Source organism: Callospermophilus lateralis, unplaced genomic scaffold (assembly GCF_048772815.1).
Source record: "Callospermophilus lateralis isolate mCalLat2 unplaced genomic scaffold, mCalLat2.hap1 Scaffold_112, whole genome shotgun sequence".
NCBI classification, from domain to species: domain Eukaryota; kingdom Metazoa; phylum Chordata; class Mammalia; order Rodentia; family Sciuridae; genus Callospermophilus; species Callospermophilus lateralis.
The window spans coordinates 4,171,889-4,194,849 of record NW_027511460.1 but is presented as its reverse complement, the minus strand read 5'-3'; the positions used below and the strand labels follow the sequence as shown (position 1 = coordinate 4,194,849).

Below are 22,961 nucleotides of genomic sequence, written 5' to 3'. Positions count from 1 at the left end.
CTATGTAACAAAACATAAATATTTGGCAAAATGAGTTACTCCAAATACTTTGTATTTCTAAAATTGAGCTGCATTTCTCTTAGGCTTTGAAGTTTTTCAGCTCTTGACAATCCTGAGCAAATCTGAGGAGGATGGAGATTGAAGTTCATTTCCTTCTCTGAGTGCTCAGCAAATAAAATTTCTATTCTCTGATGCCTGGTAAAGTGATTTTGCTGTTTTTTTTTCTTTTTTCAGCCATCTCTTTCCAAATAGAGGTGTTTGCTGTTTGTGTGATGACTCCATTCAGCATTTTGTCAATGAACAAGCAATGAGCAAGATGTCCTGGAAAACATTATCTTGAAATGCATCAGGAAAGTTTTATACTGTCAAAGGACAAAATGACCACAATTGTTTAAAGAGTTTACTTGGCTTACTTATTTTTTTTTCTAGAATTGGACAACATTTCATTCCATGGAATAGAATAAGTTTTCTGATAGATCTAACAAAGGAGATTGGTTTTATAAACAGAAAAAGGATGAAGACAGCAGAAACAGAATAAGAAATGGATTCACCATTTCAGTTATTTTCCTTGAAGGTGGGGGTCAACTGGGGACAGAGACAGAATCACCAAAAAATAATTGATTGATTAACAGGAGACAGAATCACAGAAAAATAATTGATTGATTAACATCAGACTACATCAGGTTACCTTTTTCTGTATAAGGATTAAGAGAGAGAAAACTTTATTATCAGGCCCATTGAAACTGATCTGTTTGGGAAATTTAACTGTTACCTTTCTAATCCCAAAGGTTAAACAGCTTAGTTTAGCCTGAGTGACTCCATTTTGCTTTTTACTCTGGTCTGTTGGGACCCAGTACGGGAGCCTAGTCCAAAATGAGGGCATTCTGTAAACAATTTTTTTGAGTGATAGCAAACACTTGTTATTTTTTCATGAGGCAGTAACAAACACTTTATATATACAAAGTCATGAAAAGTCAGGACAAAGTCTTTTGTGCTGAACAATAAATGAGCTTCATTCAGCCATTATATACCACTAGATCATATCTATTCATGTTTTATAGTTTTAGGTGAATAATTGCAAGATACAGTAATATAAATATTGATCTTCCAGATTTGCAACTGCTATAAATAGAGATTTCAGGACTACATTAGATGCTCATTTTAAAGTACACATTGGGCTTCAGCCTCTATAATACCATCATAAGCTAACAATTTTATAAATTCAAAAACATTAAATTTATATAAAACAATCTAAAAATAGACACTCTAAGAAGTGTCTAGTTTCTTATAGGGTTCACTGATGAATGTTGACAAGTTCTTCGTTTAGATGAATTTTGAAGATCATTCAACTTCTTTAGAAGAGCCTTCAGGTTTGGAATTAGTATCAAAATTTCTTTCTGAAGTGTGTATGCTTTGAGACTGTTCTGAGCAAGTTCTGGAAGACAGACTACCCCACTACAACCCATTTGAGGCATTGTTTTACCTTCTTCCTCATGTGCCACAATCTGAACTTTGTTCTTTAATCTCTGAATATTTCCAGTCATGAATTCTGTGTTTTCCACTATTTATCTATTTATCTTCCTACAATTATGTCAGACCTTCCTCATTAGCTCTGTTTCCTGCCTTCTCCTTTTTCAGTAGACACATTATTTAAATATTTCAGCTCTGGGGAGGAACTTTCATGGGTTCACATAATTGTAGCAATCTTTTCTTCAGGTAGTTGAGATGATATTGAAATTGTTCTTTTTTTAAAATATTGTTACTCAAAATTGCTATTATTCCTGGACCCATCATAGTTTGCAAATGCTCTCTGGTTTTCTTTGAAAGAGGTTGCCAGGTTTCTTTCTTGTTGGATGCTATTTTTTTAAATTTTTTAAAAATTCTAATTAGTTATACATGACAGTAGAATGCATTTTGACACATTATACATAAGTGGAATATAACTCCTCATTTGTCTGGTTGTACATGATGTAGAGCTACACAGGTACACAGGTTATGTAATCCTAATGTAATCCTCACTCTTGAAATGCCCCCACCCCCAGGAAGACTTCCCTGGGTAAAAAAAAGGTGGTCCACCTCTCTCTGAAGTCCCACAGAACTTGACTTGTACCCGAACACTTATTTCACTGTACTACATATCATAGCAATTTATGTTTATGTTGTCTCTCCTGTTGATTTGTAAGCTCCTAAAAGGCAAGATTTGTGAATGTGTTACATATATTTTACATACATACCTCCTCATTACTTTTAGCACAGTACCTTGCACTTTATCAGCACACAATAATTGTGTGTTTAATTAATAAAATAAATGCAACCAAAGCTAGATCTGCTGCACGGTAGGACCTGCAACCTGTTCTTACAAGAGAGGATGAAAGGAATTAACAGCTCATGTTCTCAATTAGTCAAATAAATGCCTCTCTTATTTTCTCCATCACGACTCTGGATCAAGCATTTTACATTTGGTCAGGTTGGTTGAGTAGTTGAGAGTTTAATGGTTTATGTGAACACTTTTCTTTTTCCTGCTTTTTTTTTCTTCTTTTGGAATTATGAAACTTTTCTGGACAAAAAGGAAAAATATCTGGGTGGAAGAAATCGGGTGGGGCCAGTTAAGCCTGCATTCCGCTCCTGGGTTTAGTTGTAAATACCAAGCTGTTTTTAAGAACTCTGGATTAAACTGCTTCCCTCACACTGGATTCTGGGGTGTCTTCTTCAAAGAATTGAAAGCAGAAAGATTTGGAAGCTGAGACTTAATCTGAACAAAAGGTACTATTTTAAGTCAAAACATCTCCTGGCACAGGGGGTGGGGGTGGGGGATGAATTCAACTTGAATTCCAAGGGGCAATTGCTCTTCAGTACTTACCCCTCAGATTATCTTTAATAATTTTTCCCTGCTTGTATTAATTTTTTTTTAAGCAGAGATGTCATTTTGCCATAGCAACTTAAAATATACTTTGGGGAAAAAAAGGATTAATAATCATTGGCTATATCTATGAAAAAAAGTGTTTCTTTTGATTTACTTTGATAATACCCCAGTAGGTGCTAGTGACACATTTAGAGTGTTAACACCTTGTAAATGCTCTGAACTTAAAAGAATAAACATATTGTAAAATAATCAAATAAAATACACTTTGGGTTCCTGGAATGTACTGGAAGTTATGCCTTCATCCTTTGATTCTTTTATAAAATACATGATATGGTGTGTTCGGGTAAACAATTCCTGTCCTTTCTGTTAAGCATCCAAGGGTTGGAGGAATTTAGAAACCTTTGTGGTTGTTGTTGTGGGGTGGTTGTATTTACTTCCTAGTTTGTGAGTTATAGTGTTGTCCATCCAGGTTGTGTGGGTTTGATGAAGCAGCTGCTCATCTGGGCTTGACTGGAGAGAGTCTATGAGGCAGTTAGTGGGCAGTTATGGGGGTAGAATCTGTAGCAAACACCCAATAGTTGGAATTTCTCATTTCTAGGACATCTCTAATTATCAGTTCTCCTCTTAATCCTACTAAGTTCTGCCAACTCTCAGAAATTATGATGAAGTTTCTCCTTCTGGCCAGGTGGCCCCTAGCAAAATTCCAAAGCAATTCATTTGTGTTCTTAATTTGCACATTTGCTACAGTGTTTCTATTCCCAGGTTACTCCTGTCAAAAACCTCCTTGATTATGGTGTGGCTCAGCCTCCCCTTATTACAGACTTTTTTGGGAGCAGGGCATGATCTTCCATCACTGTGCTCCAATCTGAGGCCCCTTCCCATCATGAATCAAAGATCACATATGTTCAAGTGACATCAGGTTCACTTAGTTTACAGGGTACATTCATCAGGCTAGGTGGCTAGCCTCATGGTGTGGCGGCACACTGGATTGATTCTGCAGGCCTGAATCAATGTTTTCTCACTTATCAGTTGTATGTGTCCTTATGTAAATGGCTTTTTTTTTTTGTAACTTCCGTAAGCCTCAGGTCTTCCATCTGTAAACTGGAAGCAATAATAGCATCTACTTTTAAGGGATTGTTCCTAAGATTAAAAAGAGATACACAGATGGTAGATTCTCAATGACAGCTATTATTAGTATAAAGATTTGAGGCTGCAAACATTTCCATCTCTTATCTGCCTTCCAATATTTTGGGGGTGAAAATCACCAGGCACTTCCTGTGTACTCTCATTCATCTTTCACATCTTGTTGACTGTCCATAGGAAGCACTTTCAGATGTATCAAGCTGATTATCTCCCTCTCCTTCTTTATTTAACTCCTAAATCTTCCATTTTCTTCTGTAGTCTTTACTATTATTCAAGAAAATTATACAAACAGAGTCTTTTGATTCCTTGTCCAAGGTCTCATAATTTCAGATAATGTCACTTATGCAACATTTTAAGATATGCTGGTAAATTTCTAGGAGGAAGTTACTAGGGATCTTCAAATGACCTACATGTTGGGAAGATCAGAATAGCTTTCAAGAGCCTGGTGATCCATCTTGGGTACATGGTTTAGACAGTACACTTCTTTCATATAGGTTAAGTAGGGAGTGTTGAAGCCATTCTTATCAAGCCAGAGAAAATGTTAGTCAAAATCATCAGCTAAACTGGGCGCAGTAACACACACCTGTAATCCCAGTGGCTTGGGAGGCTGAAGCAGGAGGATCGTAAGTTCAAAGCCAGTCTCACTAAAAGTAGGCGCTAAGCAACTCAGTGAGACCCTGTGTCTGAATAAAAAACAAAATAGGGATGAGGATGTGGATCAGTGGTTGAGTTCCCCTAAGTTCAATTATCAGTTAAATAATTTCCAAGTTAATTATTTTGCATTTTTGAATTTACATTCATCCACCCAGTTCAAGACTCTCAAAAGAATGAGAGATGACTTCAATATGTTAAGGATTAGCTGCTTCCCTTGGCTACCCCAGCCATCCAAATTATAAAAGTAGAATTATATATTGTAGAGTAATACCTTCATAAATCTGTTTCTAAGAGCCAGAGAAGAAACATCACAAGTGGGGAATTTCATATGTGTCCACACATGTACAGAGTTCAGGCTCAAGAAAATAAATGTGTCAAGAATGCGTAACTGCTGCTGAGTAATTATGCAACTTACATTTCTGCCAGTAAATTTTGAGCCTGATTTATGTCAGATTGGACTATAAATCCACTCTTTGCACCAATTATCAAAAATATACTTTACAATCTTGAATATATTATTCTCGGAGAGAAAATTAAACAATGGAATGTGGGGTTGGGTCCATGCTGCCAACTCTGGAGGATTGGGGTGGGATGGAGTGTCTTGAGAAGGCAAGACTCAGTTATGCAAAGAGAATTAGAAACTAAGGATCCAGAAACTGTGATGACTTTACAATCCTGGGTCTGAGCTCTCAGGTAAGAAAATAAGGAGAAAAGGCATCTTACATTCTGTGGGGAAAATGGGTGAATCATCTTGTTGACTAAAGGAATGGGAGAAGATTGTTCTGAGAGAATGGCAGCTACAAAGAGGTTGAAATTGCTGCAGTTAAATAATATCATGTCTTACTGTCTGCATTAAACCCTCATCAAGTTGAATTTTGGGAAAAATTTTATTAACACTGAATATTTCAACTGTCTAAGGTTTTTAGAGCTGTACAGGGTAAAGCGTTCTGAAATAAAAAAAGAAAAATGATAAACAATCTTCATATCACATGCATACATTTAAAGTATGTTGAAGAAAACTCAGCAGTTTAAAAGGCAGTGGTTGAGTGAGTCATTGGTGGACAAGCCATAGTGAAGTTGTCACCTGGAGACCAGACGGGTTTTTTAAAGAGTAAAACAGGAAGATTGTGATATCTTACACAAGGCTTTCTTTTGTCTAGAATAATTTACTTCACATTCTAGTTTCTTTACTCATCACTTATTTTAGAATAAGTTTTAATTGATTGAAAAAAACCCCACAAATTCCAAATCTCAAACTCTAAGTTAGTTTATAGAAGAACATTGGCACACAGATCAGGTGAGATTGGCTGTTTCATCTCTGATCAAATACAATGATGTTGGATGTTCTTTCTTATGACACATGGAATTTACATATGATCAAAGCCAAAGTATTTATGTCCAATAGTGTGTATTTTCATTCATCATTGGACAACCATTATTAGAAATTTTTAAGTGAAAAAGGAACATGTTTGTTTTACCAAGTTAAACAATAAAGTAATATGGAATAGATAAACACTAATCTCCTCCACTGGTCCAATTTTCGATCCCTGATGACACAGTGATTGTTAATGGCTTGGTATGTCTCTTTGCACATACTTGTTCATAAATACACATATGTAAAACCCATACATAAACACATATTATACTATTAATTTTTAAATGGATTTTACAGTAAACATTACTTGGAGATGTTTTTGGCATTTAATAATCTACTTTGGCTGTCCTTCAAATCTAGAAAATATATGTAATGATTGTTTTAAAACTGTATAACATTCCATAGAATAAAAGCACCATAACTTATTTGATGAACCTTTATGTAGTATTCAGTTCTTTTCCCTTACAAACAATGTTACAATGAATATCTCCAAACATGATACTCTCATTTTTTTTTTGTTGGATAGATGGTCCCCATATAAAATTGCCTGGCAAAGAGCATGCATATTTTACTTTTTAATAGATGCTGAAGAACTATTTCTCATTTTCCCACCAGCAATGAAAAAGAATGTCTTTTTTTTGCCTATGCTTCCTAGCACTAGTTTTTATCAGTGTTTTACATTTTTGCCAAATTTGTACTTGATAAAGCATTTTGGGGGTTCTTTTCATATGCTTTCTGGCTACTTGCATTTCCTCTTCAATTTCAAATTTCACTTTTCATAGCTGGTAGATTTTAATATTGTGTTGTTGGTGGTCCTTTATTAGTTTACAGAAGTTTTTTTGTATATAATCAAGCACACACACACACACACACACACACGTATGCGTGGGTAGAGCAATGCACCAAATAATAGTATTTTTGCCAATGATGGAGTATATACTGGTACACAAATGGTCTCATAAGATTTCAGTGCGGGGGGGAGGCTGGGGTTGTGGCTCAGCAATAGAGCGCTCGCTTCACACATGTGAGGCCATGGGTTTGATCCTCAGAACCACATAAAAATAAATAAAATAAAAGTATTGTGTCCAACTACAACTAAAAAAAAATTTTAAAAAAAGATTACAGTGGAAGGGCTGGGGATATAGCCTAGTTGATAGAGTGCTTGCCTTGCATGCACAAAGCCCTGGGTTCAATCTCTAGCAACACACACACACACACACACACACACACACACACACAAACACACACAAAGATTACAGTGGAGCTGAAAAACTCTTATTACCTAGAGATGTGATAGTCATTGTATTACTACGTATTAATCAAGTGTTTATGGTGATGCTGGTGTAAACACACCAAATGTGTTGCCAGTTGCATAAAAGTATAGCACAACCATTTATGTAAAGCAATTATATTTGATGATAATAAATGTTATTGTTAATAATAATAAATGACTATGTTACATACTAGTAATAGTACAGATTACTATTTAATACATTTTATTGTTTAGAGATAACAGACAGGAAGGTCCCTTGGAGGAATTCCAGAAGTCATTGTCACAGAAGATGAAAGCTTCATGATTGTTATAGCTCCTGAAGACCTTTCAATGGGACAATGTTATTGATGACACTGCTCCGTGTAGGCCTAGGCTAACGTGTGTGTGTCTTTAGTTTAAACAAAAAAGTTTAAAAGGCAAAATAAAAAAAATTAAATAGAAGAAAGTTTAGAGTAAGAATATAAAGAAAAGATATTTCTATATAGTTGTACAAAGTATGTTGTTAGGTAAATGTTATTAGAAAAGAGTCAAAACATTTTAAAAAATTAAAAGTACATAAAATAAAAAAGTTACAGCAAGCTGAAGTCTATTTCTTATTGAAGAAAATGTACTTTTAAAATGGACTTTGTGGAGCCTAAGTGTGCAGGGTTCATAAAGTCTACAGCAGAGCATAGTCTGGGCCTTCATATTTTCTCACCACTCAGCCACACTCACCAGGAGCAACTGCCAGTCCTGCAAGCTCCACTCCGGTAGTGCCCTATAAAGTGTGGGGTTTTTTTGCATCTTTTCTATTGTATTTTTACTGCACTTTTATATGTTTAGATGCACAAATACTTGTAACTATGTTACAAATGCCTACAGTATTCAGTACAATTATGTGCTCTACATGTTTGTAGCCTAGGTCCTATCATTAAGGTTTGTGTAAATCTACTCTATGCTGTTCATATAACAAAAAAATCACATAACCATGCATTTCTCCAAACATATCACTGTCTTTAAGGAAGGGATGACTTTGTATGTTTGTGCAGGTATAAATTTCTGGAATTAATTTTTTAATATGATGTGACACAGTGTACTCAATTTGTTTGTCCAAGGAGGACAGATAATTATGCCATACCTATATAATAAATCAATCATTGTCAATTTAATCATTCTTCTCCAATAATTTGAGATGACACATTTAGTAAATTGTAAAACACTGCAAATCCTCCTTTCTTTTGTGCTCATCTATTCATGCTAGCATCATACTATTTTATATTATTTTAATCTCACTTTTAGCAAATTACTTTTTTTAACCAGCATTCTTTGTTATATAAAAATCATTGGGATGAGCTTTGGACATTTCTTTATTCATCAATTCCACACATAGTTATTACGTACCAAACATGTGCCAGGAAATTATTATGCTGAGAATATGGGCATGAGCCAAAGATAAGAAGCTCCTTCCCTCATGAAGCTTACATTAACAGGTGAGACAGACAATCAAACATGAACACCACCGTCACCACCATCATCACCACCAAAAACAACAAGAAAATGACAAGCTACTTATAAAACATGTTTTAGAGTTTGAGCAAAGTAAACCAAGGAGATGTGAGGCAGTGACCAGTGTAGGTCAGGTGATGAGTGAGGACAGGCCATTTGAAAACAAAATTGTTTCCCACTGGAAATTTGATTTGAATTCCTTCATGTGAAGATTATGATACAAAATCTTTGCACATTAGAGTCTAGGGCATCTTTTCACTCAGGCAGTGTTCATGTGCACATTCTTTGATAACATTAAGCAATTTCTTTTTCTATGTTGATCCCATTTCTTTTTAATAATTTAATACTGAATAGGCCTCATTTTGCTTAATATTGGTTGATTTCCTTTCTCACTGTCATCTGCTTTTAATTATAAGATTTTAAATGGTTTATATTGCTTTCGCTACAGTATATTTCATGTGTAAAAACACCACTGAATAAAGATAACAAAAAGAAATTTAAAAACACTTGGCTTTCTATCCCTAAACCAGAGTGTACTCAGAAGGAATGACTGGAAACATTAACACTGAACAAGTTTCATTACAAAATCAAAGTATTTCTTCTCTTCTTTCCTCCTTCCCTTCCTGTTCACAAACATTAGGTGCTAGGCATGGAGATTCATGGATGTGAATCTCAAGGGGACAGTAGGCCAGTAGGAGAGTAGCAGATAAATATAAGGATTACTTTACAGTATGAAAAATTCTTTCATAAAAGTTACTAATCATTCAGTTTACATTTTTTTGCCTTCCTAGTTCTTAATACCTGATGCCTGAATCTGGGATAGATGAGGCCATCAGCAAACAAACGGCCTGCATGCTGAGAATAGTTTTTATAGTTTTAACTGGTTGGGGAAAAAAATCAAAAAAATTATTTCATGACAAAATTCAATGGAATTCACATTGCAGCACTCATAAATGGTTGTGTTGGAGCATGGCCATGCTCGTTTGTTTGCGTATTGTCTCTGGCTACTTTCACACTACAACAGAGTTGAGCAGTTGCCACAGACATCGTATGGCCATACAGCTAAAATGTTTACTATCAGGGCCTTCATGGGAGAAGTTTGTCAACTCCTGCTTCAGACGTTGTTTTTATTCCCCCTCAATTGCTCAGGATACTTGATTGCACGTACATTTCTTGAGTTCCAGTTACAGGTGCACAGGAAATAGCAGCAAGCCTGAAGGACAGGTTCCTTGTTGTCATAGATTGTAGAGTCTAGCGAGTAGAAGACAATAAAGAATACAAAATTTCGATTGATTCTGCTTCCAAAACACAGCTCATTTTTTTTCCACTCCCTCATTTTATACAAACATAGACCAACTCTCTGCCATCTTTTTTTTTAATTTGTTCTGATTAGTTATGCAGGATAGCAGAATGCATTTTGATTTATTGTACACAAATGAAGCACAGCTTTTCATTTGTCTGGTTGTACATGATGTAGAGTTGCACCACACGTAAGTCATACATGTACCTAGGGTAATGATATTCACCTCATTCCAACATCTTTCCTACCCCCTTACTCCCCCTCCCTCCCCTTCCCTCCCTGCCCTTTGCCCAATCAAGTTTTCTCCCCCACCCCCATTTTAGGTCAGCATCCACTTATCAGAGAGCACCTTCAGCCTTTGGTTTTTGGAGATTGGCTTACTTCACTTTGTATGATATTCTCCAGTTCTATGAATTTACCTGCAAATGCCATAATTTTATTCTCTTTTAATGCTGAGTAATATTCCATTGTGTATATATATATATATATATATCACAGTTTCTTTATCCATTCATCTATTGAAGGGCATGTAGGTTGTTTTCATGGTTTAGCAATTTTGAGTTGCGCTGCTGTAAACATTGAAGTGGCTGTGTTACTGTAGTATGCTCTTTTTAAGTCTTTAGGATATAGACTGAGAAGTGGGATAGATGGTCAAATGGTGGTTCCATTCCAACTTTTCTAAGGAATCTCCATGCTGCTTTCCAGATTGATTGCACCATTTTGCAGCAAGGTATGAGTGTGGCTTCGCCCCCACATTCTCGTCAACACTTATTGTTCTTGATTTCTTGATAACTGGCATTCTGACTGTTAGATAATATCTTAGTTTTTTGGGGAGAACTGTAAATCCAAATGCAGCAAAATGAAACTTACCCCCTGTCTCTCATCATGTACAAAACTCAACTCAAAGTGGATCAAAGGACCTAGGAATTAGACCAGAGACTTTGTGCCTAATAGAAGAAAAAGTAGGCCCAAACCTTCAACATGTTGGATTAGGCCCCAACTTCCATAACAAGCCTTCTGAAGCACAAGAAATAAAATCAAGAACCAATGAATAGGATGGATTCAAACTAAAAAGCTTCTTCTTGGCAAAAGAAACAATCAGTGAGGTGAAGAGAGAGCCTAAATTTTGGGAGCAAATTTTTGCCACACACAGGTCAAATAGAGCAGTAATTTCCAGTAAATATGAAGAACACAAAAAAAGAACAACCCAGTCAATAAATGGGCTAAGGAGCTGAACAAACACTTCTCAGAAGAAGAAATACAATCCATCAACAAATTTATGAAAAAATGCTCAACATCTCTACCAGTTAGAGAAACACCTCTCCTATCTTGCATCTGAACTCTTGCATGCTTCCTTACTTGTCTCCCTACCTTGAGCCTCTGCTCCCATCACCACTGTCTATTTGGAACTTGAGTTGGATTATATAATCTCTTGGCTTAGAAACCTTCTTTGCTTCCCCAGTGCACTTAAAATAAAATTCAAACCCTAGTCCTGCTTGTTACAGAAGATACAGAAGACTTCCCTGGCCACAGTGTAGGGAGTAAGGAACTTTGATTTGATGGGCAGGACGTAATAGGAAAAAAATAGAACAGGAAGGAAGAAGGTTGGTTCTTGTGATTCTGGATCCAGCCAATGGGTGAAAGTTAGAGTCAATAATGAGTCCAGGAAGAAAAAGAAAAATGAATTTTCTTGTTGAAGCAAGGATGTAACTATTGGGTATATAAATCACAAATTGTATTTTGTCAATTATATTTAAAGTACCTGTGTGATATCTATTCAAGGACTTCAGAGAAACATTTGGACCACTGAGTTATGGACTCAAAGGCAAAGTCTAACCCAGATATATAAATATGGGAGTTGTTAGCCCATGGGGAAGATTTAAGCTGTAAGACTAAAAACACATCCCCAAAAGACCAAGTGTAGATCCAGAAGAAAAGTGGACCTTGAGCAAGCCCTGAGGTCTGAATTGAGGTCTTACTTCTTTGGGAAACATAAGAGTTTGGCAGAAAGTTTCTTCTGCTAGAGTTGGATCATAAATAATACAGGACCTGTGCTAATGATCATGGAGGCAATGGGAATTTAAGCTAGAAAAATGCAAAAGATTATTAAAAGCATATTTTATAAGCAGCAATATCTTTGACTTGGATAAATTTAATCTGGGTCTTGTAATACACAGCTTAGGAGTTCATTTAAATTTAATTTGTATAGGGTAGAAGAGTTTTTGACCTTTACAACTCTTGTTGCCAAAAGAGTCACATTTATTAACTTGTTCACCAATTTTCCATCTATGATTGCTCTTCTGTTCTTTGGCGTTAGTGTGCAACATAGAGATTTCAAAAATAGGTGTCCGGATATCCACAAAGACATCAGAGCCTTTTAGCTCCTGTGTCTGCTTTTGTTTGGAATGACAGTTGACTGAAGTCCCCATCTTCCCCCTTAAGTAAAATATATATTTAGAAATTTTTAGTATAATGACTTAAATATCACCTAGTAGATTGAGGCAAGCTAGTAGGATTAGAGTCTAAATGCCACTTCCTACACGAAGACTTCTGATTTTTCTCTGTAGGTGACATCTCATTTAATAAGGCATTGAAGTTTACATGGCTATTGGGAATTCTCTGTGCTTTAGCTACTAAGAATATTAACTCTGAAGTGAGGCTGCTTGAGTATCACTGACGAGCTCAAACAATCTGGTAAATTATTCTACTTCTTTGGGCCTCAGTTTTCTCATCTGGAAGACTGAGGATAATAGAAGCAACCTGATAGTGTTATTGAGGTTTAAATGAGACGATCCATAGAAAGCCTAGTGTGGTACCTACCAGATAGGTTTGTATCAATAAATTTGAAATATTCCTATTAACACAGCTACTCCCACCCCCAGCAGATTGTGTGCATTGGTTGAGGACAGTTTGTATGGCATGGATCTTGGTGCCCTATGTATAGTGAAGTGTTTGAAAGAAGTTACATTATCTTTTAAGAAATAAGGACATTTTCAGAAACACTTTAACTTGGATAAAATAAGTGGTGGAACTAAATTGAAAAATCTTACTTACCGTGCTGTGTTGTGCAGTGGAATCTATAGGAGTTGTTAACCTGTGAACCACCACTGAAGAACCCACATTGCTTTTATCTAAGCTGGGCTGTATAAAACATAACACAACTAAGAGAAACTCTAGCATCTTGGTCATTATGGAACAGATAGAATTTTTTTTTTATGAAGTGTCCTCTAACTTTATGTTGACACTAACTATATTGGAAAGAGAACATGAATTAATCTTTGAAGATTTTACTGCTGTGTTTCATAGACTGCTAAAAAATTATCGAATACACTTCTGCATCAGTTCCTTCCATTGAGCTCAGTGACAAGAAGTAAAACTTTCATAGTAGTGAAAGAGGATCATGTACAGGTGATAAACTGAGGCTCCCAGATATAAATTAAACTGATCAGTGTTATGGTCTGAATATTGGTATAAAAGACAGTTTGACTGCCCAGGTGCTCTCAGATAAGATTTAAGAGCTGTTTAGGAAAAAAGAAAATCTGTATAAGCATTTAGCTAAAAGATATCACTGATTTGTAAAGGTAATGTTATTATTAGCATTTATACTCTTCTTATTCCCCCAATGAGTAATATTTTAAATGTTTTTATTAGTGCATTATAGTTACACAGAGCAGTGGCATTCACTTTGATATAATCATATATGTTTGGGGTTTAATTTGCTCCAATCCCTAGTGCTTGCTCTTTTCCTCCCCTCTTCCCTCCTCCTTTTCCCCTTTCTTTCCTCTACTGAACTTCCTTCTATTTATTAATCTATTTTTAATTGTTGCTTTATAGATAGACAGGTGGAATTCACTGTGGTATATTCGTGTTTAGACATAGCACAATGTTGTCAAATGTGTTTACATTTCCTTCCTTTTCCCCATCCCTCCTTCCTCCCCTGCTTCCTCTGCTTCACTTAGCATAATGTTCTTAACTTCTGTCCATTTACTGGCAAATTCCCTAATTTCATTCTTCTTTATGTCTGAGTAAAACTCCATTGTATATGTATGCCACATTTTCCTTATCCATTCAGTTGATGTGCACCTGAACTGGTTTTATAATTTAGCCATTGTGAATTGTGTTGCTATAAACACTGATATGCCTATAACACTGTAAAATGTTTATCTTAATTCTTTTTGGATAAATATTGAGGAATTAGTTAGCTGGGTCTTATGGTGGTTTTATTCCTAGTCTTTTGAGGAATCTCCACACTGCTTTCCAAAGTGGTTGCATTAATCTGCACTCCCACCAACAATGTATGAGTGTACATTTTCCCCCACATCCTTGTCAGCATTTATTATTATTTGTATTTTTAAATTCTTTTTTATTTATTTGTTTATTTATTTATTTATTTATTTATTTATTTATTTGGTACTAGGAATTGAACCTAGAGGCATTTAGCCACTGAGTCACATCCCCAGCCCTTTTTATTTTTTGTATGAGACAGGGTCTTGTTGAGTTGCTTAGGGACTCACTAAGTTTCTGAGGCTGACTTTGACCTTGTGAACCTCCTGTCTCAGCCTCCTGAGCTGCTGGGTTTACTAGTGTGCACCACCACACCCAGTTATTATTATTTGTATTCTTAATGATTGCCTTTCTAACTGGAGTGAGGTGGAATCTCAATGTAATTTGATTTGTATTTCCCTGATGTCTGCAATGTTGAACATTTTTTCATATATTTGTTGGCCATTTTTATTTCTTCTTTTGAGAAGTGTCTGGTTCTTTTGCCCATTTATCGATTGGGTAATTTGTTGTTTTGGGGTTGAGGTTTTTGAACTCTTATGCTCATACATTCTCGATGTGGATACTCTGTTGGAGGAAAAGTGACAAAGATCCTTCTCCCATTCTCTGCGTTCTCTCTTCATGCTCGTAAATGTCTCCTTTGCTATGCAGAAGCTCTTTAATTTGATGCCATCCTACTTGTTAGTTCTTGGGTTTATTGCTTGAACTTTAGGGGTCTTGGTAAGGCAGTTGATGCTTATACCAGTATACTGGAGTAGTGACCCTATGTTTTCTTCTAGCAGTTGCAAAGTTTCTGGTCTAATCCCTGGGTTTTTGATCCACTTTGATTTGACTTTTGTACAGGATGAGAGAGAGGGATCTAGTTTCATTCTTTTACATATAGATATCCAGTTTCCCAATACCATTTGTTAAAAAGGCTCTTTTCTCTGACATTATTTATTAGGTTTCTTTCTGTTTTCTCTTAATGTAGATACCCGATGCTGTAAATGTTCCTCTTAATGCTGCCTTCATACTATCCTGTTCTCATGGCTTCTAGGAATTTCTTGATTCCTTCTCTCATTTCTCCTATGATCCATTCCTCACCAAAACGACTACTACTTTAAGAAATGGTTTATCAGGAGGACTGGGGTTTTCTAAGGTACAAACTTACAGGACAAAAGACTGGAAATAACCATTATCTGGCCCAATACGGGGATTTTTATGCTTCTCTAAACTGAAAGATAAACTCCAGAAAGTTGGTGTTAGAGCATCTGGATGCCCAGGGCATGGCTAGCAGGGGCGGGCGCTGGAGGAGTTGTGTTAGCGACTGCGGCCTCCGCAGAACTTGCTGTTGCGTTGCTGCTGCTGATTTTTGTCAAGAATTGAAATGGCAAGAGGAAAGCTGGCTTGAGGGAAATGAAGCCAGGGGGAAAGAGGGGAAGGAGCTGAAGAAAGAACTAAAGAAAACAAATAAAAAAACGCTGAAGAACGCTGAGCTTTGAGCAAGTTCAGATGTGCCTTGCATCTCAGCATAGAGAGTCACGAACAATGTGCCTGCTCTGCTTATGGACGGGCACAGTCTCAGAAGAGCTGAATTATCTAAGGTGACTACAGGGCCACATAGTCTGTAGTTGAGCCTCTAAATTATTTCCCTCTCCTTCCGCTCTGGTTGTTTCAACATAAGGTCTTTCAATATCTAAGAACAAAGACCCTGAGGCCCTGAGGGGTTGAATGGCTTAGACAAAGCAACACCAGCCAGGCCACCTTTAGGAAGTGCCCCCTGCCAGCCAGTCTTCTGCTGGAAAACAGGCTGCACTGTGAGATCTGCCAGTCTCCTCATTGCCACCAGTTTCTCAGGCAAAATGAGAGGGATCACTTGTCAGAGACAGTGCAAAGGAGATTCTTGCAAAAGGATTCAGTGACCTGTAAGGTCCTTCACAACTTAAAATTCAGTGGGTCTAGCTTCTGTTTCATGGATTTAATAAGGCAATACTCTCCCTAGCTCCCCGAATAAATGGATCTTTAAAAGCAGTTTGTTGTATTTTCCATTTAAAATAGCAATTAGCTTTGCATCTCAGATACTTTACAGTGCGCCATGTTTAATATTTATCTGAAATGCCTGTTCACTAGCTAATAGCCACCATTTTGGTTATATATGAAATGGTAGCGTGGTGAAATAACATCACGGCTCCTCACTAAACCAAAAGCTTGAGCAAGCTTCTTGTCGCAGAGAGACCCTCATTTTAACAGCTGTCTACCTGACTGATATTTTAATTTTTCTTCCCTGTAGAAAACTTCAGTCTCTTATCCGATAGATAAATGAATGAACCCCCAGGAAATGCAGCAGAATGTTTCTGTTTGCCAATGCAATAAATGCAGAAGCTAATAAATGTCTACTTCCATCAGGAGGAGGCGTGTAATGAGTAAATGATGAGAAAAAGAATTCAGGGAAACAAATGATCGGTCCAATCTAAGATGACAAACAATTTCTTAATAACATTGCCTCTTGTTGGAGAAAGGGCTTTCACCAGGCAGAGGGGATGCCTGTTGAAACCAAGCCTAGCACAAGGCCATTTATATCCAGCTGCTGATGGATTTGGTCTGGTTACATCTGGGTCACACCAAGCTATAAGCTGATTCAAATCGAGCCTGGTTATTGCAGACTTGCTTTGCTTTGCTTTGTAATTTCTGTGGATGTATGCGAGGAAAAGGAATCATTTCGGGACCTAATTCACATTGCTTACCCCAGATTCCATTTATATTTTACATTTATCTTTTTAATAAAGACCTTTTTTCAAAAGTAAAGATCCAGTTGCTTGCCCTTGAGATGTGTTCAGACCAGAGAGTTGCACAAGAGCTATTCTCCTGTGGGGTGAGTATGCTATTCTTTAAACACTTTGGTAGACCTCAGCCTCCTAAATCCCCAGTGTCTGCCTTTGTGAGAGCAGGTAGAAGCAGCATGCTTTGTCCCTTGTGGATGGATGCATTTGTTTACAGGACTTGCTTGAAATACCTCAGACTCTACTCGGCAGAATGCACAGTGTAATTAAGATGGAGTAAAGGAGCTAGGCCTTGGAAGGAGGAGAGTTTCAACCCACATGGAAAATGTGAGAGAGCGACATTGTGCAAGAATGAAAAATCATTTGATGAGATGTATTTTGTTATCACCCTTTTGTGGGATCTTTCTAAGAACATTTCTCTGAAGAGTCACGTGGAAAAGATTGGCTACCAAATACCAACTGTTTTCAGGGACAGATTTTCATGAATATTTCTAGAAGACTATCAGATTTGCTTATTGTGTCCTCCATAATTATCTTTTTCTCCCCATTCCACCCATCCTACCCCACCCTCCTTTTAAAAAAAGAAATATGACACATTCTGTGGTATTTGGTGCCATATGAAGGAGTGCACTTCTGAGTGGAGGGGTGGCACTTTTAAGCAGTAGTAAGGTTTGGGGTCATAATTCAGGAAAATGCTAATGAGCCATCAGATGGAAGCTGGACAGAGGCGATACTGCAGGGCCCTTGGTGTACTTGGCAGCATATGAAATGCACCTTAGAGAGTCAAGAATCCTGCACAGTGCTTTCTAACCGAGAGCCATTATATCTGAAAGCTAAGACTTTTCAATGTGCTTCTATTCACATGCATATTTCTATGCCAAATCTTTCAAAAGGCCTTTCCTTTGAAATACAAAAAGATAAACACATCTTTGAAAGGGATAGGTGATCTCCTTGCCACTTTTGAAATCTTTCTCCATTTTATATCTGAAATTTTTAACTCTTAAATTAAGACTGATTTTTCTATTCACCTGTGTGGTTTCATACCTTTGCAAGCACTAGGAAAAACCGTGTCACAATTATTAAGACCTGAGTTTGTGCTCAAATCCAGGAAAGAAAATTAAAACTTGAGGTGTATCATCTGGGGTGGATCTTTCCTTTCATGTTGCAGTTCATTTCTTCTGTGACTGTTAATAAATAAATTTAAGACCTCGTAGTTAAAGAAAAGCATGAATTTTGTCAGGCACTCAGTTGGACACCATCCATTGCTAAAATATTTCTAAATCTCAACACCTAAGGCCTTCTGTTTCTGGACTTAGAGTATAAGATCTGGATTCCTTCAGTTCTAGCACTTAATACCTATGGGACACCAAGGAAACGTACAGTCTCAGTCATGCACACTGTTCCTGGCAGGGAAAAATGAAGACAGTAGCACTTAGCCTTACTCCCTCCTCAGCTGGTTTTAATCATGAAATCAAAAGAGATAAATAGGAGAAATGATTGATTACTGATAATATTTGCTTCAGGGGAGCCCAAGTCTCCAACCGCCTCCTAATAGCCTCGACTCTTGCTCTTAAGGAATTGTGTTTACTTGGCAAGGAGGAATCTCTAATCCCCTCTCTTTCTAAGCACCACATCCTGATAGATCATGAGCCCTGGAATTGCATAACTGATTTTTAATATCCCCTCAGCTACTACTGCTACGTTACCCTGTAGGAGTTGGATGTCTGAAAACATTAGATTGAAAAAAGAATGAATATTGACCCCACTTAACAAATGGCAGCTGAATTCCAGAGACACCAAGAATAACGAGAGCATTAACCTCCATAATTTAAAATAAATATGCTCCATACCCACTTGTTAAAAAATAATCCTTATTGTTGTCTGTATTGGCTTATGGTTGGATCCACATGTAGCAGGTGGAAATGTCAGACTTATGCTATTATTTTTTTGTTTTGAAGACGAGCTCTTTAGTTTGTAACATAAGAAACTGTTGTGACTCTCCTCATTCTTAAATCTGTTCACCAAGAGCTAAAACTTAAAGGAATTTAAACATTTCTCCTCTCCTTTTCCTTCAAAAGAAGAAATTAATAATAATTTTAAACAACCGTATCTTTCCATCATCTGGATGATCTATTTTAGCTATCCTCTGTGATTGAATGTTTTCCATTTTTCAATATAATAAAGTCTGTGATGGACAATTTTTTTTGTTAAATTATATACCCATGATTATTTCAGATGTTTCTAGAAATTGAACTTTTGAATTTGAGTATGGGTTATTGAAAGGTATTTGAAATGTTGCCATAAATTGTACCAATTTATACTCTCACTAGTAAATTCTGAGAAAACCCACTTCCTCATGTGCCCATTGATACTTAATCTATGTTTTTTTAAAGCCAATGAAAACCAGATGGATAGGTGTAAAATAAGATGATTGTATCAAACCTTATCTCACAAATTTTTTCAAATACTGCTCTCAGGAGGCGTGTATGCCAGTACCTGTGTTCTAGACCTTTACCTCCTCCAGGCCCTGGATGGGAGATTTTAAGAATGGCATTTTCTGTTAGGTAAAATTTCTACTTAGAAAATAATAAAATTCTTTTAAAATTTTTCCTTGTGGTTAGGTTTTAGAGTTTTCTCTTAGTTAGACCTCTGATAGTGCAAAGCGCCTGTGATTCAGTAAGCGATTCACAAAGGAGAAACTGACAGCTGGCCATTCCATGCCAGTTCCCTGCACAGCCCTATGACTTTATTAAATGAAGGTGTGAGATACAGGTCCCAAGACTGTTGAATGTATGTGTTCAATATACGCATTAAAAGAGAGTGAGCACCAGAGTTGTTAATAAGCAAATCTATTTTATACACCACGTGATGTTATTTACTTAGAAGGTGACACAAATAACTCTTTAAGAAGGTGATGAAATTATCTCTGGACGCTCGAGGATGCTTCACCTTATCCGCAGCATCAGAGCTGCTCCTCATTAAACGTCCGCTGGGGTCAGTCAGGATTTTCTCATCATCTTATTTCCTCAGGGAAGTGCACAGAGCCTGGGATCTGAGCTTGTCTGTGGCACTCACCTTCTTGAGAGTGCCTTATTCGTGTCAGCGAGGTATTACTTCTGAGCAGGGAGAGCGCTGTCTAAGTTCTGTCTAAGTATAGTCTCTGGATCAGAATACCTTATTGGTTGGGCCAGTGGAATGTCTCCATCTCATCTCATGAGAGAGACCTGATGAAATTACATATTAAAAATCAAGTTTTAGGAAAGTGGGCAGCAGGCTAGCTTTGTCTTTTCTCTCCACTCCAAGCTCCTGTTTCCTCTCTAATGTCCCATTTCTTCCCTAGAACAGAGAGTCCTGCTTTTCTTTGGCTTTGGGAAGCATCTTCTTCCACCAGTTGCTTATGAGTCTCTTCTAGAAAATTAACTGTAAATAAGCTCAAGGGTGACAGGTGTTTTCACTCTTCTTAACCTGGGTTCCAAGAAAATGACCTCAGAGGTCTTCCCATAATCTTTCAGTCTGTGTTTTCTTTATGTGATTAATATCATCATATTTTCTGTCAATAGGATGGATCTAAGTTGGATGGTATTTGCAAAGATGGAGCAGTAAAAACTGAGGCCAGGTATGTTTGTGGACTGTGCCTGGTTAACTGTACATCTCTCTCCCCATTAGTCTCCCTGCAGCCTCTTCAGGGACTATCCCCGCACCTGGCCCTGTTAGCTCATTGACCACAGTGCTTTCTGAATGAGTGAATCTGAGGGTGGCCTGTCGAGAGGCTGGAAGCCAGGTCATCCAAGTGAGCATGTGCTGTAAATTCCTTAGATGATCCGTGTAAAACGGATTGGCCCAAGTGCTAAGTAGTTGCTGGTAAATGAGCTAATGTTTGCCTGCTTCCTCTACAGTGAGGGTGGTGGCTTTTGGCTTTCTTCTTAGCTCACTGTCTTCAAGAGGGCTCCATTGTCACTGTTCCAGGAGAGGTTCTTTGTTAGATCTCTGGAGGACCTGCCCACGGGAGAGGGGAAGAGACCTGCTCTGGTACAGGGGAGAGCAAGCCTGAGAGTTTTCTTATAAAAATTAGATAAGACACTGTGGATAGCTCAGCTTCTTCCATTGTGAAGCAGCCCACTGGTTGCTGTTAAATGTGCATGCAGTGTCACCTCCTCCAGCACTTCCCAAGGAAGACTTGTGACTTCCAGAGTGACAGTGTTGCATCCCACAGCCCTCAAGAGAAGCAGTTTTCTGTACCGTAACATGTAGTGACTTAAGAGTCACCCTACAGGTCTTGTGAGACATCCTGGTAAATTCTGTTGATGACTCTTCTGATGTAACTGAAATTGCTTTGACTCACCCTGTGGAAGAAACAGTGAGACACAAACCAAGGTGTGAGCAGAAAGGTCTCATGCATGTGATACAGAAGTCCAAAGTGAGGGTAGAAGAGTGGTACTGTTTTTGTCCCAGGGAGAAGAGCTACAGACAGGGCTTTAAGACCTTCTGTTGGCATAATACAAAAGGACATAGTGAGAAAAATACAATTAAGCATGAAAAAATGGGAGCTGGGTGGAAAAGGACCAGTCACTTTCCCAGTTCTATGTAGAGCAGTTAACTTTCTTGCATAAGGATTGTGGAGTGATGCCTCATGGAAATTAAGATAAAATTAGTTTTCTTATAAAAATTAGGTAAGGCCATGCTAAAACCTTAAATTGTTACAGAAGGCTATTAAATGATAAGGAAAAGTATCTCCTCCATACAAATTGTTCATCGCAGGACATTCCTGGGTATCGGTGTGTTGAATACATGCCAGTCACCTTCAGGAACACTCTTCAAAGTGTTTTGCAGCTGTGTTCACATATTTTCCATATTAAGACAAGTAGATCTCATTTTTTTTTCTTCTTGCTCACTCTCTTTCTCTCTCTTTTTTTTCCTTTCTTTTTTTTTTTCTAGAACTGGGGGTTAGACATGTCAGCAAGTGCTCCGCCACTGAGATACATCCCCAGACCTTTTTCCTTTTATTAAAAAAAATATTTTAATTATACCTATACACAATATCTTTTCTTTGTTTATTTTTATGCTGTGCTGAGGATCGAACCCAGTGCCTCATATGTGCGAGGCAAGTGTTCTGCCACTGAGCCACAACCCCAGCCCTTCCTTTTATTATTATTTTTAATCATTCTTTTGAGGCAGGGTCTTGCATAGTTGCCCAATCTGGCCTTGAACTTGCCGTCATCCTGCCTTGGCCTCCTGAGTAGCTGGGATTACAGGTGTGCATCACTAGATCTCTATCCTTAAAAGAGGTCAGAATAACTTTTAAGAGAGAGATCACAGAGATGTAGCCTCTGGGTGTCTCACAGAAATAACCAGAGAAATAAAGAGGAAATGAAATCATAGCTAAGTCAGGAGCTAAATATGAAAGGCAGTCAGGTACTTTAGAGAAATATAGGGCTTTAGAGACTCATTAGAAAAACCCCTTCTTAGAAATAAAAACTTGTACATAGCCATTCTAGGGCACTGTGATACTTTACTAATTACACATTTATTTATGATTTTAAAATTTTTGCCTGTCTCTGCTGTTATGCCATCAGCTCCATGAAAGCAGGGCCACATCTCTGTTTGCTCACTATATTCCTGGTTCCTGGCCTCATAACTGGCATGACCTTCAGTACGTGGGGAATGGAGAGGTGAACAAATGAAAGGAAATGCAGGCTGCTCTGGAGTTTTGGGTGCAGCTGTATTTTTTTAAATTTCCCAGATAAAGAAACTGAGGATGGGATGTGTTAGCTAAGGTTATCCTGCGTAGTGGCAAGGCTGCCAGCGAATCTGGGATTCCTATTTTAATT

At 37.5% G+C, this 22,961-nt stretch overlaps 1 pseudogene; it reads right to left on the bottom strand.

Annotated features, from left to right (window-relative positions):
* Window positions 1–1,266: 1,266 nt before the first annotated feature.
* LOC143390286 (centromere protein Q pseudogene) lies at window positions 1,267–12,522 on the bottom strand (annotated as a pseudogene).
* Window positions 12,523–22,961: the final 10,439 nt, after the last annotated feature.